Raw genomic sequence first — 13,166 nt, 5'->3', positions numbered from 1 at the left:
AAGGAGGAGCTACCTTTCCAGGAGAAAAGAGACTTTCTCAGGATGAAAGGGGACTGTGAAGTCTGGGATAATTTATTAGGGCTGCTGAGCCTGGGGTAGATGTGGGTGAGGGCTGTGCTGGCAGGGATCCAATCCCAGGGCTGGAGCAGTTCCACTAAGGGGCAGTGTGGAGTCCTTGCTCTTTGGCTGTAAGTAATTCACCTTCTTCTCCCTGAGGGTGCTGGGGAAACAGCCTCGGTTGATGCCAAGTCACTTGGATAGATTTTGCTACTTGTTATTTGAGGGATAGGACAGGCATCGAGCTTTCTGGAGATTAATTTTTGATTTATTGGTGGTAACAATGATTTATTCTGATACGCCCCCAGGGCAAAGAAAGGGCTGTAAATATTTTAAATGCTGTTAGTCGGTGACAAGAAACATCGCTGGTTGGGGAGTAGGGTAGGTGGGAATTTCTAATGCCTTTCCTAAATTACTTAAAGGCAAACTGTGAAGGCTTGCTAGCTTGTTTAAGACAGAGGCTGGGGGAGGGGGTGAGAAACATATTAAATTATTATCTTATTAACTCAGACAACATCTTATGTTTTCTCCACAGAGTCCATTTGCTTTCCCTACAAACTGCATTGGATTGGATTTCGCAGGCTGCTGAGGCAATGCAAGGAGGCAGCTTTCAGACTCCTGGAGAGAACAGGCTGCACGAGCATGATCAGGACATCCCACACTGGTTGTGTGACCTCAGGTGAGGCACCTTGACCCTGAATCTCAGTTTCCCTACCTGTAAAATAAGATGATAATTCTTGCTGGTGTGGCAGAGTGGAAACTAAGTCTGGGAGTGTTTGGTTTGATTACTAGAAGAAACAGGCCAGGCATGCGTGGCTCACGCCTGTCATCCCAGCACTTTGGGAGGCTGAGGTGGGTGGATCACCTGAGGTCAGGAGTTCAAGACCAGCCTGGCCAGCATGGCGAAATCCCATCTCTACCAAAAGTACAAAAACTAGCTGGGTGTGGTGGTGCGCATCTGTAATCCCAGAGTAGGCTGAGGCAGGAGAATCGCTTGAGCCTGGGAAGCAGAGATTGCAGTGAGCTGAGATGGCTCCACTGCATTCCAGCCTGGGTGATGAGGTAAGACTCGGTCATAAAAAAAAAGAAGAAGGAGAAAAGGAAGAAGAAACAGCCCTATAGAGTACGCTTTTTCAGCCTCCTCTCCCTGGGTCCTCATATCAACCCTATTGCCAGGAAGAAGAGAGGTGACAATTTCCTCTCACATAATAAGGAAATTGTGGCTCAGCAATGAACTCCAGCTCGCTTGGGGAGTGCGAGGAATGGCAAGAGTCAGTCGTGGGTGATGGGCAGCCCCAGGCTCTCTGGGAGCTCCTGTGGTCATCTGGCTTCATCCCTCCTCAAAGAGCCGGGAGTAGGGGAGTGAGGCACTTGCCTCAGGCACGCAAAATGTAAGGGGGTGCCACAAAACTCAGTAATCAAGATAAATAATATCTTAATATGATATTTAAAAAAATCAAAATCAGTGCAAAAAATCCATAATGAACAAAATATCTGATTTTTAAATAAAGATAAGATCAATCCTTATCTCATAACACAAGCTGTCTCTTCGGCCTGAGCACAGAGGCAGGGATGCCCTGGGATGGAGGAAATCCTGCGTGGGACTCCATACTGGGGTTTTGTTCATCTTGGCCTCTCAGTTCAGGGGCTGACTCCTTTTTTTCTCTGACCTCCAGCTTTCCCACCGGAGGCAGGAGAGCCAAGCAATCTGCCCTCAGGCCCTGGAGTAAAGTAAGGCTGGATGTTAATCCCTGCTCCATTACTTATTAGCTAGGGGACCTTTGGATAGTAGCTTGGAATAGTGGCTTAACATCCTGTAAACCTCAGTTTTTTCTTTCTTTCTTTCTTTCTTTCTTTCTTTCTTTCTTTCTTTCTTTCTTTCTTTCTTTCTTTCTTCTTTCTTTCTTTCTTTTCTTTCTTTCTTTTTCTTTCTTTCTTGCTTGCTTGCTTGCTTGCTTACTTTTTCTTTCTTGCTTTCTTTCTTGCTTGCTTTCTTGCTTGCTTGCTTTCTTTCTTTCTTTCTTTTTTTTTTTTTTTGAGATGGAGTCTGGCTCTGTCACCTAGGCTGGAGTGCAGTGGCACAACCTCGGCTCACTGCAACCTCCGCCTCCTGGGTTCAAGTGATTCTCCTGCCTCAGCCTCCTGAGTAGCTGGGATTACAGGTGTGCGCCACCATGCCTGGCTAGTTTTTTGTATTTTTAGCAGAGACAGGGTTTCACCATGTTGGCCAGGCTCATCTCAAACTCCTGACCTTAGGTGATCCACCCGCCTTGGCCTCCCAAAGTGCTGGGATTACAGGCGTGAGCCACCACGCTCGGCCTTAAACCTCAGTTTTCTAGTCTGTAAACCTCGATTTTCTAATCTGTACCTGCCTGGCTGGGTTATTGTGAAGATTAAATGAGAAAATGTGCATATGGCACTTAACAGAGGACCTCTGCCATAATAAATGCTCAATAAACATTACTTACTGTTTTTACCTGTAAATTAGATATCATTGTCCTCAGTCCCAAAGTGAGACAAATTATATGCTAAAGAGATATGATAATACCTAGAAGGAAGGTGAAAAAAGAAATCAAGCGCAGCGTCCCATTCCGCTGCTAGAAGTCACCAGGAAGATACTACTAGCTACACATATCTCTGTCTCCTAAAAGAATTCTGGGCATAGTCTGGGTGTTTCAGCCAGGCCCCTCTCAAGAGAAGTTCAAGGTTGAACCCAACCTGCTGGACCACAGGGAGTCTCCTAATCCCAGCCACACATTCGCCAGAGCAGGTGCCACGAGCCCAGAGACAAGTCACTATGGGAAGGTGGATGTCAGGGCAGCTGAGCCCTGAGGGTCTTGATAATGAAAAGCTCCCCACCAATACTACCACTGGTCCTGCTTCCCTTTTTGAATTGGATGCTAAGGAGCCTAGAGCTGATTTTACAGCCCATCTTTAGCAAGCACGTAATACTTCACTTCATACATTTGGTGTGGAAACCTCCATCTACAATTCCTGCTGTTATTTCCCCTTTGTCTCATTTCCTCTCACTTGTTTTAATGTACTTTACACTGCCTTAAATCCATTTTGGAACAAGGTGGGGAATAAATAAATACATCCTATCTGTATTTAAACAGCTTTCCATTGTATATGTGTATATTCTTGTGTATCTCTTTTCTAAAAATTACTGCCTGCTGATGCCTGCAAATGGCTGTGTTTGCGTGTGCTAATTGTGTAACTGACTGGATTTAAAATTGAGAGCTTTGATGAGTACCCAGGAAGCAAGGAAACAGGGTGTTTTCATTTTCAGTATGAAAGGGAGGGTTTGGCCCGGGTGTCTGCCTTAGAAATAGTCAGTTTAAGGCAAAGGTTCTCAACTGGGGCCAGTTTTCCCTCCCAGGGGACTTTTGGCAATCCCTGGAGGCATTTTTGGTTGTCACAACTTAGAGGGGAGGCATCCGGCATTGCTACTGGCATTTAGTCGGTAGAGGCTAGGGATGCTGCTAAACATTCTACAACGCACAGGACAGGCCCCACAGCCAAGAGGCACCCGGGCTAAAACGTCAATTGTGATGAGGCTGAGAAACCCTGACTTCAAGGTAGATGAGTTCTAGAAGGCAGAAGGAGCAGAGGCTTGCAGGTACCAAGGCTGCTCTGGAAACCCTCAGGGCAGCCTTCCTGAACCAGGCCAGGAAGAGGAAATAGCGGAGAGGGCCCCAGCTCCTCAGTTACCAGGAGAACCCAGACTCTCTTACTGGGCCATGGGAGAAGCAAGAACAACTCAGGAATGAAACAGATTCCTCAGGTGTCCAGGAGGAGTTAGACTTTTGTTGTCTGGGAAGGGGGAGCCTTTCATATGACACCAGATAGTGTTTATTTTTATTTTATTACTATTTTCTAAGGCAGGGTCTCACTCTGTCATCCAGGCCACAGTACAGTGGTGCAATGTAGGCTTACTGCAGCCTCGACCTCTGAGGACCATCTGCTACACTCAGTCCACCAATTCAAATGATCACCTCTCTGGGGCCCAAGGGATCCTCCCACCTCAGCCTCCCGAGTAGCTGAGAGCACAAGTGTGCACTGCCATGCATGGCTAATTTATTTATTTATTTTTGTAGAGATAAGGGTTTTCATATGCTGCCCTGAACTCCTGGGCTGAAGCGATTCTCCTGCCTTGGCTCCCCAGTGTGCTGGGATGAAGGTGTGAGCCGCTGCACTTGACCTCAGCAGCAGATGTCTTCTAGTTGCCCCTGCACCTTCCTCCACTGGGATCTCTGCCTCAAGAAACTTCCAGCTTTGTTCAGCCCCAGCAGAGGATGAGAAGGCAAAGAAGACTGAAGAAGAGGCATTGATTTCCTGGCCCCTCTCCGTAGGGCTGCCTCAGGTCAGCTGAATCCCTCCACTGAAGTCACAGCTCCTCTCAAGGGGTCCCTCTCCATAATCATGTTTCCTTACAGGCTCTGGTAGTGACTTAATGTCATCTTCTTCCGTCCTTCTAGGTTAGGGATGGTCACAGTCCCCATTTGACTAGTGCTGCCATATTATGCCATGTCTCATGGTTTCCCCATACCCTGCTGTGTTAGGGTTCTCCAGAGAAACAGAACCAACAGGAGGCAGATAGATAGACAGATAGATAGATAGATTGATAGATAATTAGATAGATATGATACATTATTACATAGATGATATAGATAGACATATAATTAGGTAGATAGATGATAGATACACAGATGGACAGATAGATTATACAGCTATTAGGTAGATAGATGATAGAAAGATAAATAGATTACATAGATGATAAATAGATGATAGATTGATAGATAGATAGATAGATAGATAGATAGATAGATAGATAGATAGATATAGATAATGATATGGTTTGTCTGTGTCCCCACCCTAATCTCATCTTGAATTGTAGCTCCCATAATCCCCATATGGCATGGGAGCCACCCAGTGGGAGGTAATTGAATCACGGGAGTGGGTTTTTCTTAAGCTGTTCTTGTTATAGTTAATAAGTGTCATGAGATCTGATGGTTTATAAAGGGTAGTTCCTTGCACACACTCTCTTGCCTGCCACCACGTAAGATGTGCCTTTTCTCCTCCTTTGCCTTCCACCATGATTTGAGGCCTCTCCAGCCATGTGGAACTGTAAGTCCATTAAATCTCTTTTTCTTTATAAATTACCCAGTGTCAGGTATTTCTTCATAGCAGTATGAAAATGGACATAGATAGATAGATAGATAGATAGATAGATAGATAGATAGAGACAGACAGACAATAGATAAATGATAGATGATGATGATAGATGATGACGATAGATAGATAGATAGATAGATAGATAGATAGATAGATAGATACAGATAAATAGGTGATAGATAGATAATATATATACAAATATTGGTTTACACAATTATGGGGGCCGAGAAGCTCCAGTGTCTGCTATGTACAAACTGGAGACCCAGGAAAGCCTGAAGTAGTGTGAAGGCCTGGGAAGTGGAGGGCCTGATGATGTAGATTCCAGTCCAAGTATGAAGACCTGAGAACCAGAAGTGCCAAGGGCAGTAGAAGATCGATGTCCCAGCTCAAGCTGTAAGGCAAAAATGACTTCAGCCTTCCTCCATGTTAGTATTCCGCTCAGGCCCTCCGTGGATTGGATGGGCCCACCCACACGAGGGAAGACCATCTGCTACACTCAGTCCACCAATTCAAATGCTAATTTCTCCTGGAAACAACCTCATAGACACACCCAGAAATCATGCTTAACTAGATCACTGGGCATCCCATGATCCAGTCAAACGGACACATAAAATTAACCATCACACCTGCCTATACCTCGTAAATAGTCCCTTTATTAAACTTTCCTCAAATTCTCCTAATTTGAGTGTGCCATCTGTTTCCTTCAGGGATCTTAGATGACACACATTCATTCATTCGTTTATCAAATGTTCATTGAACGCCTCCTGTGTGTTTACACACTGTTTAGGTGTTTCGGCTACACAGATAAACGAAATAAACCTCCCTGCTCACTGTCCCCTCACCTTCTAGACAGCACAGAGTAGCGCCTGAGTCTGCCTCGCTTCTGGTTGGACAGTGTCACTGTACCTGCCCCAGCTCCGGGCCTGCAGAGTGTATGGCCTGAGTGAGGGCTGCTCTTAGGCCGGCTGGGCAGCATTCAGAGTTGATGGGCCCAGGGCAGCAAGCAGCAGGCCATAGCCCTGACCTTCACGGCTTTGCCACCAGCCAGCTCTGCACCCTTGAGCAAGCCACTTGGCCTCTTTGGTTTTCATTTTCCTTGTTTCCAAGGTGAGTGACTGCACTAGAAAACCGATTTACAGATTTCCTGTATTCGGAATGAGAATTTCCTGGTCTGAGTTGTGCCCAAATCTTGGGTTGGGAGCGGCAGAAGCAGGCATTCTGTGCCAGCTATATACATCCTAAACATTCCAGAAGGAGCCTTGGTGAGGGTGAGAGAAGGCTGAGATTTCCAGGTCCTGCTGTTGGCTGTCAGAGCTAGGGACCCTGCTTACCTTCTGCGGTACAGAGGTAGGGCAAGCTCCCCTGGGTCTTCTGAGGACCCCTGACTCCCTCACCCCTGCCATGCCAAGCACTCCTTTCTCTCAGGGCTCTATCTGTTCTTCTAGATCCAGGTACTGCAGGCCAGGAAACTGCCAGGGTGCAGGAAAGACAGTCCCTGGTCCCCTCAGCAGACCCAGGGTGGCCTTGCTGGTGCCAGCTGGCAGGCCCAAGCAGCTTAGGCAAACATATGCACAAAGCTTTCTGGATGCTACCAGCCAGCAGGGCCTGCCAGAGGCAAATGGTCTCCCCTGCCTTGTGGCAGTGTTGCATCCAGCCATCTCAGACTTGCAGGCATCTCTTCTGCTCTGATAGACCTTCAGGGCTGGACCCCAGCAACCTCATTTTAGAAAGCCAGTAGAGATTGAAGAACGGGTAACTGGGCCACCAGCAGTGAGCAGTGATCCATGCTGGGAATGAGTAAGCAAACATTTGGTGAGTTCCCTGCCAGCCACTCCTTTCATTATGCCAGGCACCTTCATAGACAGCATCTCACTTAACCCCACAACTCCTTGGTGAGGTGGGTAATCATACAGCCCTTTATGGATAAAGACACTGATCTTAGAGAGGAAAGTGACTTTCCCAAGGTCACACAGCCAGCAAATGGAAGAGCAAGGATTTGAACCCAGGACATTGGGCTCTAAACCCTGAGAGCTTCCCATTATACCATATGTATCTCACTGTGCAGAGACAACGCTCTGCTCCCCAACCCCAGCTCCACCCTGCTGCAGGATCTGGTCCCTAACCTGACTCCTTGGTCCCATGGGAAATGGGAAGATTAAAATGGGAGCTGCTGCTTTTCAGCATCTAATCTATCAGGACCCTCTAGGCTCTCAAGGGCCTTCTAGCCAGTCAGTTCAAGAGATGGGGGCCCCTTCAGGAGAGCAACACCCCTGAGGCCTGCTCCTTGACACATAGCCTTCTGGCTAGGGCCCACCCCATCTAATTCTGGGAAGGTAGATGGTCAGGTCCTGTGGGCATCTTCTCCTGACATCTTCTAGTGAAGAGAGAAGGACAACAGGGGCACTGGCCCAGGGTCTAAGCAATCTCCTATCAGCCTTGCCTCAGCCTGGGCTGTGGCTGTAGCAGGTGAATTTTGCTAACCCATCAATCAGGGACAAGACTACTTTCTCCTTTTGAGTCTGCAAGAGCCCAAAGGCTGAAAATGCTCTTTTCTTTCCATCTAACTTTTCTAGGCTAGGATGGAGGATTCCCTCCTTCCTTTCTTCCCCCTCCCTCTCTCTTCCTTTGTTCATATTTTATCTCTCATCCATATCGTAACCCCCACTCCCCAGTACAGACTTAGTTATCAACTTCCCTTTTGCTCCCAAGAACCCAGTGCATTCTTTATCATGGCCTTATCACCTGGTGTTATAATTGCAACTTATTGTCTGTCTCCTCCAGCCTCTGAGCTCATAGCTCTGCCCTGGCCCAATGCCTGGCAGAGTAAGGGTCCCATACAAAGGGCCGTTGGGAGACCCCAGTGCCTCTGTTTGCTTCTGTCCACTGGTATTATGAACTGACTGCTCTGTGCCTGGCTCTGGGCTTGGGACTAGAAGAGGAGGGAGGAACCAGAAGACTGGTCTCTGCCTTTGAGGCTTAGGGACTACACATCAAGCCCCTCCTACTACCATCAGGAAGGACTTGTACAGTAATCTAAAAAATATCATTTAGCCTTGCAGAAGGAAGAGATCAGTGAGGACAGAAGTTGTTAGAGAAGGCTTTAAGGAAAAGGTGGAATCCTGAAGAATGTGGGAAGTTGGATCAGTGACGAGGTGGAAAGGAGAGGGCGCAGTCAGGGCAGGGTAAATGGAAGAGACTGGTCTGGCCAGGTCAGGCTCAGCTCTGGGGAGAGGTGGGAGAGGATGTAAGGTAGGTTCCTGTTTAGTCCCTGCGTGTCAAGCACCTACTATGTGCGGCACACTAATTGAGGTGCCTCACATACAGGCTCTCACCTACTCCTGATAGGCCTATGGGGAAGGCAGAGCAGGTAGACAGCAGGGTATGTAGAAGCTCTGAGCGGTTCAGCAAACTGTTCAAGGTCAAAAGACAGAGGCACAAAGTCAAAATCTAAACCAAGGCCTTCTGGTTTTGTGGTACTGGACTGCCTTACTCCATTCAGGCTACTCTAACAAGTTACCATAGACCTGGTGGCTTCTCAACCACAGAAATGTATTTCTCACTCTTCTGCATGCTGGGAAGTCCAGGATGAAGGTGGTGCTGGATCTGACGTCTGGTAATGCCTGCTTCCTGGTTCACAGATGGCCATCTTCCTACTGTAACCTCACTTGGTGGAAGGGGTGAGGAACCTTCCCAGGGTCTCTTTCATAAGGGCACTAACCCTATCCATGAAGACTGTGCCCTCATGACCCAATCACCTGCCAAAGACCCCACCTCCTAATACCCTCACATTGGGGGTTAGGATTTCTTCATTCGCTTTATGAGAGACACGAACATTCACTGTACAGCATGATGCTCAGTGGATGATGGCAGTGGTAGAACAGGAGCTGGACATTCATGCATTCATTCAACAAGTATTTCTTGAATACCTAATAGCTGAGTGCTGGGGCTATGCCAGTGAGCAAGACAGGTACAGTGCTGCCTGCGTGGTGCCTGCAGTCTAGCAAGGAGGCGGACTTCAGATTTCAAGAATTATAAAAATATGTATATGGATGTAATTGAAGGCCGGGCGCGGTGGCTCAAGCCTGTAATCCTGTGCACTTTGGGAGGCCGAGATGGATGGATCACGAGGTCAGGAGATCAGAGACTATCCTTACACACGGGGTGAAAACCCACCTCTACTAAAATGCAAAACTAGCCGGGCGAGGTGGCGGCGCCCAGTCCCAGAAGCTACTCGGGAGGCTGGAGGCAGGAGAACATGCGTGAACCCGGGAGGCGGAGCTTGCAGTGAGCTGAGATCCGCCACTGCACCCAGCCTGGGCGGGCAGGAGCAAGACCTGGGCCTCAAAAAAAAAAAAAAATATGTATATGGACGTAATTGAAATATGTATTTTTTGTAAACATAAAGTGTGTTTTAAAAATAAGACACATATTGGGCACGGCGCTCAAGCCTGTAATCCCAGCACTTTGGGAGGCCGAGACGGGTTAAGATCATGAAGTCAGGAGATCGAGACCATCCTAGCCAACACGTGAAACCCCGGCCTCACTAAAAAATACAAAAAACTAGCCATGGTGGCGGCTCTGTAGTCCCACCTACCTGGGAGGCTGAGCAGGAGAATGGGAGCAAGTGAACTGGGAGGCAGAGCTTGCAGTGAGCTGAGATCCTCCTGCCAACTCACCCAGCCCACATGAGCGACCTGCCCCAAAAAAAAAAAAAAAAAAAGAAAAGAAAAGAAAAAAGACAATGTATATATATAACTTTGAACAAAAGTTTTAGGTTCTAAGGAGAGCAAGTAACATGTACCAGTGGGTTCAGAATTCTCTATAGAAGGTACTTAAGGACGATCCTTGGAGGGGGCTAGGGATCTTCTTAAAGCTTTGTTGCATAGCAAGCACTTTGTTCTCATATACAGTGGTGTGCTGGCAAATGTTGAGTAACCTGCTGGGGGACGGGGAGAATGATTTGTGCTGTGTGCCAATTTCCTTAGTGTGGAGGCTCCCTCCATGGCCAATTTCATGCTACCATTGTGAAATCTGAAAGCAGCATTGAGAACAGATGCACACAATCAGCTCTTGTGAGCCAGCTCTGGCACACCACTGAATTATGCTTACTGGGGTGGGGGGCTTTGAAGGGATTGATGGAGATTATGGGGCTCTAAAGCACCCCCGAGCTTCTCCTTAGTGCTGCCTCTGGGCTATCCTACTCTGGAGACACACAGAGGATTGAGCCTGGCCTCCTCCCTGGGCCATGTTTGGGGACTGTGCTGTGGGTCACCTGCTGACCCCTGCAGATGAGCACAGAGTCCCAGCCTTGATACTCTCCGGACCCCGTGCTCCCAATCAGGCTGTCAGATCTGGTGAGGTTCCTTCCAGGCCCCCGTACTGTGCACACACGGCACAGTGCCTCTCACGCATCTTCAAAACACTCTGCAGCAGGTGGCCGGGGTGAGTGAGATGTCCCTGCAGACAGCATTTGTGACATTGCCAATGTTTGTGGTATGTGGGGTTGATTGGACAGGCAATTGCCTCATAAAGAAAAGAGAATTGGTCTTGGAGCCAAGAACTTGAATTTGTATCCCAGTTCTGCTGCTTATGGCTGTGGAACTACAGATAAGGCAGGTCACTATTCTAAGCTTCATTCTCCTCCTGTGGGAGTTGAGGAAATGGGTGATATTAACCCCTGGGCATTGTGGAGGGCAGAATGAGATGCATCTATGAAGGCATCTGCTTGGTGCTGTACGTAGCGCTTGAGTCCCGGGCCTTCGTGTTTAGTTAACTGTCATCCATGGTGACATTTACATCCCACCGAGTCACAGAGTCACAGAATCTGGGCATTGGGGTGGGCTGAAGCGGTTGTAGATTTCTCCTTCCCACCCTATTAAGAACTTTTGTTACAGTATCCCTGATGATGGCCACCTTGTCCCTGCTTGATTAAGTCTGGAAGTTGAAGTTGGCTACATCTTGGAGACCCAGATAGTGCTCAGGGTTAGAAAGTTCTTCTTTCACTGACTTGAAAGCTTCCTCCTCTGTGTCCATCAGCAGGCCTTCCCCTGCATACTCACATACACTCTGACACACGTCAGTAGGAGCATAAATATTTATGACATGTAGCTAATGCAGTCGGCTTATAGGATTCCTGGAGCTTCAGATGGGAGCTTTTTGCACAAGAAGCCCTTTATCTGGGGAGGGGTTCTGGATGGGGGAGTGGCAGATGCAGGCTCAGAGATGCTCCTCTTGGCTTCTCTGAGTGTTCTGGAAGCCTGCCCTTCACTGCGGCAGCCCGAGTGTCTAAATTTGCAAGGAAGGTTAGCTGGCAGCTGCCACTGTGGGCTCTGAGCACTGAGAATCAGCCAGCCTTTGGAAGCTTTCACTCAAGAAGCCCCTCCCAGGCTCTGCAGGACCAGGCCTCAGGAGGATGGATCCCCGGTCAGAGGGTCTAAAGTACTTCTCACCCTGACCTCTTTGAGGCAGAGCCCTTTGAGAGGGTAGAACAGAGGGCACTTACACTCACCCCTACTGGCTTCCAGATTTCCTCCAGAGCTGAGTGCAGGGAGGAAGTCTTATATGACTGCCTGTAACCCTCAAAAGGGCCCCTGGTAAAGTCACCCCAGCACATAGCCCACACATCAGGAACTGTAAATATTACAAAGACTTCAAATAGTGTAGCTCAGGGCTCATACACATATAGGGTCAGTTCCTTCCGTGGCTGGCTGGTCAGTGCCCCCCATGTGGCTATATGCCAAGCATCCTAACAGATGGTCTATCATCCTCTAGACTTGGGGATGGGGCTGGAGGTGAGGAGTGGTGGGCAAAGGAGCGAGAGAGCAGGACTCCCTGGAGAACCGTCAGGCTTGGGCATGAGGGTGCACCTGTCCAGTGGGCTCTTTTCTGGGGAGCATCAGCAGGGCAGAGCTTGGGCTAACCTGACCATTGAAGCCTGTGCCCAGCCTGAACTGGAGAGGAGAGTGCTCTCTGGAAGGGAGGAGAATGACTTCCAGCTGGACTCGGTGAGGCAGGATTTAGTCACCCCAGAACCCCACTTCCAGTCCTCTCTAAACCTGCGTGCTGAACTGCCACCTCTCCCTTCAGGGTATTACGCTCTGTACATCTATTTTACCAGGATCTAAACTCAATCCTTTTGCACCTTTGATAAAACCGGTCTCCTTTCTCTCACCTTGGACAGCTCCTCGACTGAGAAAAGGGAGAGAGTATCCAGGCTGAAAAAGACCAGTTGTATGAGCTGGACTGGGAGCCCCAGGCTCTCATTCACCATTAAACCTGAGCCAGAGAACCATCTCCTCCAGAAAGTCCCTCATCCCCCCACCCACAAAACCAGTGCAATTCCCCCACCCTCTCTTATCCTAGCACTCTGACCAGCTCCCAATTGATCACTGCTAACAACATTGCATTGATTTTGTTCATGTGACTGTTTTCTCCAAAAGACTGTAAGCTCCTTAAAAGCAGCATCTGCACACTGTTTGTCCATCTTCGAACTCAGAGTGCCGCCAGGGTTCAACACATAACTATTCATAAACATGTGGTGAAAGTTCCCCTGAACTTGTGAAGTTCACAAAGGAAAATTTAAGCCTCAGTATACACATATTCTTGGTTAAGGTAGGGGTGGGATTAAAGTGCGGCGAGAGAGAAGAGACCTGACTACATTTTTACAATTTCCAGGGGACTGGTAAAATGGAGCTGAGGAACTGTGGCTGCAATGATTGAAGAAGGTGTGGGGTTCTGAACTCCTGGGCACATGGCCAGCTACAGGCTGCCCCCTCTGCCTGTGTGTTATTTCCACAGCAGGAGAGGACCACGGTCTTGTGGCATAGAAAGCAACTAGACCTCCAGAGACCCAGGACCAAGTGCTAGTATCAGCTGGGTGACTAATAAAGGCAGCAGTGATGTTTTTCTGTGTCGAGTGGCCTTCCATCACCTGG

The sequence above is a fragment of the Papio anubis genome, chromosome 1 (assembly GCF_008728515.1).
Source record: "Papio anubis isolate 15944 chromosome 1, Panubis1.0, whole genome shotgun sequence".
NCBI lineage: Eukaryota > Metazoa > Chordata > Mammalia > Primates > Cercopithecidae > Papio > Papio anubis.
Note: the sequence above shows the minus strand (reverse complement) of the source record.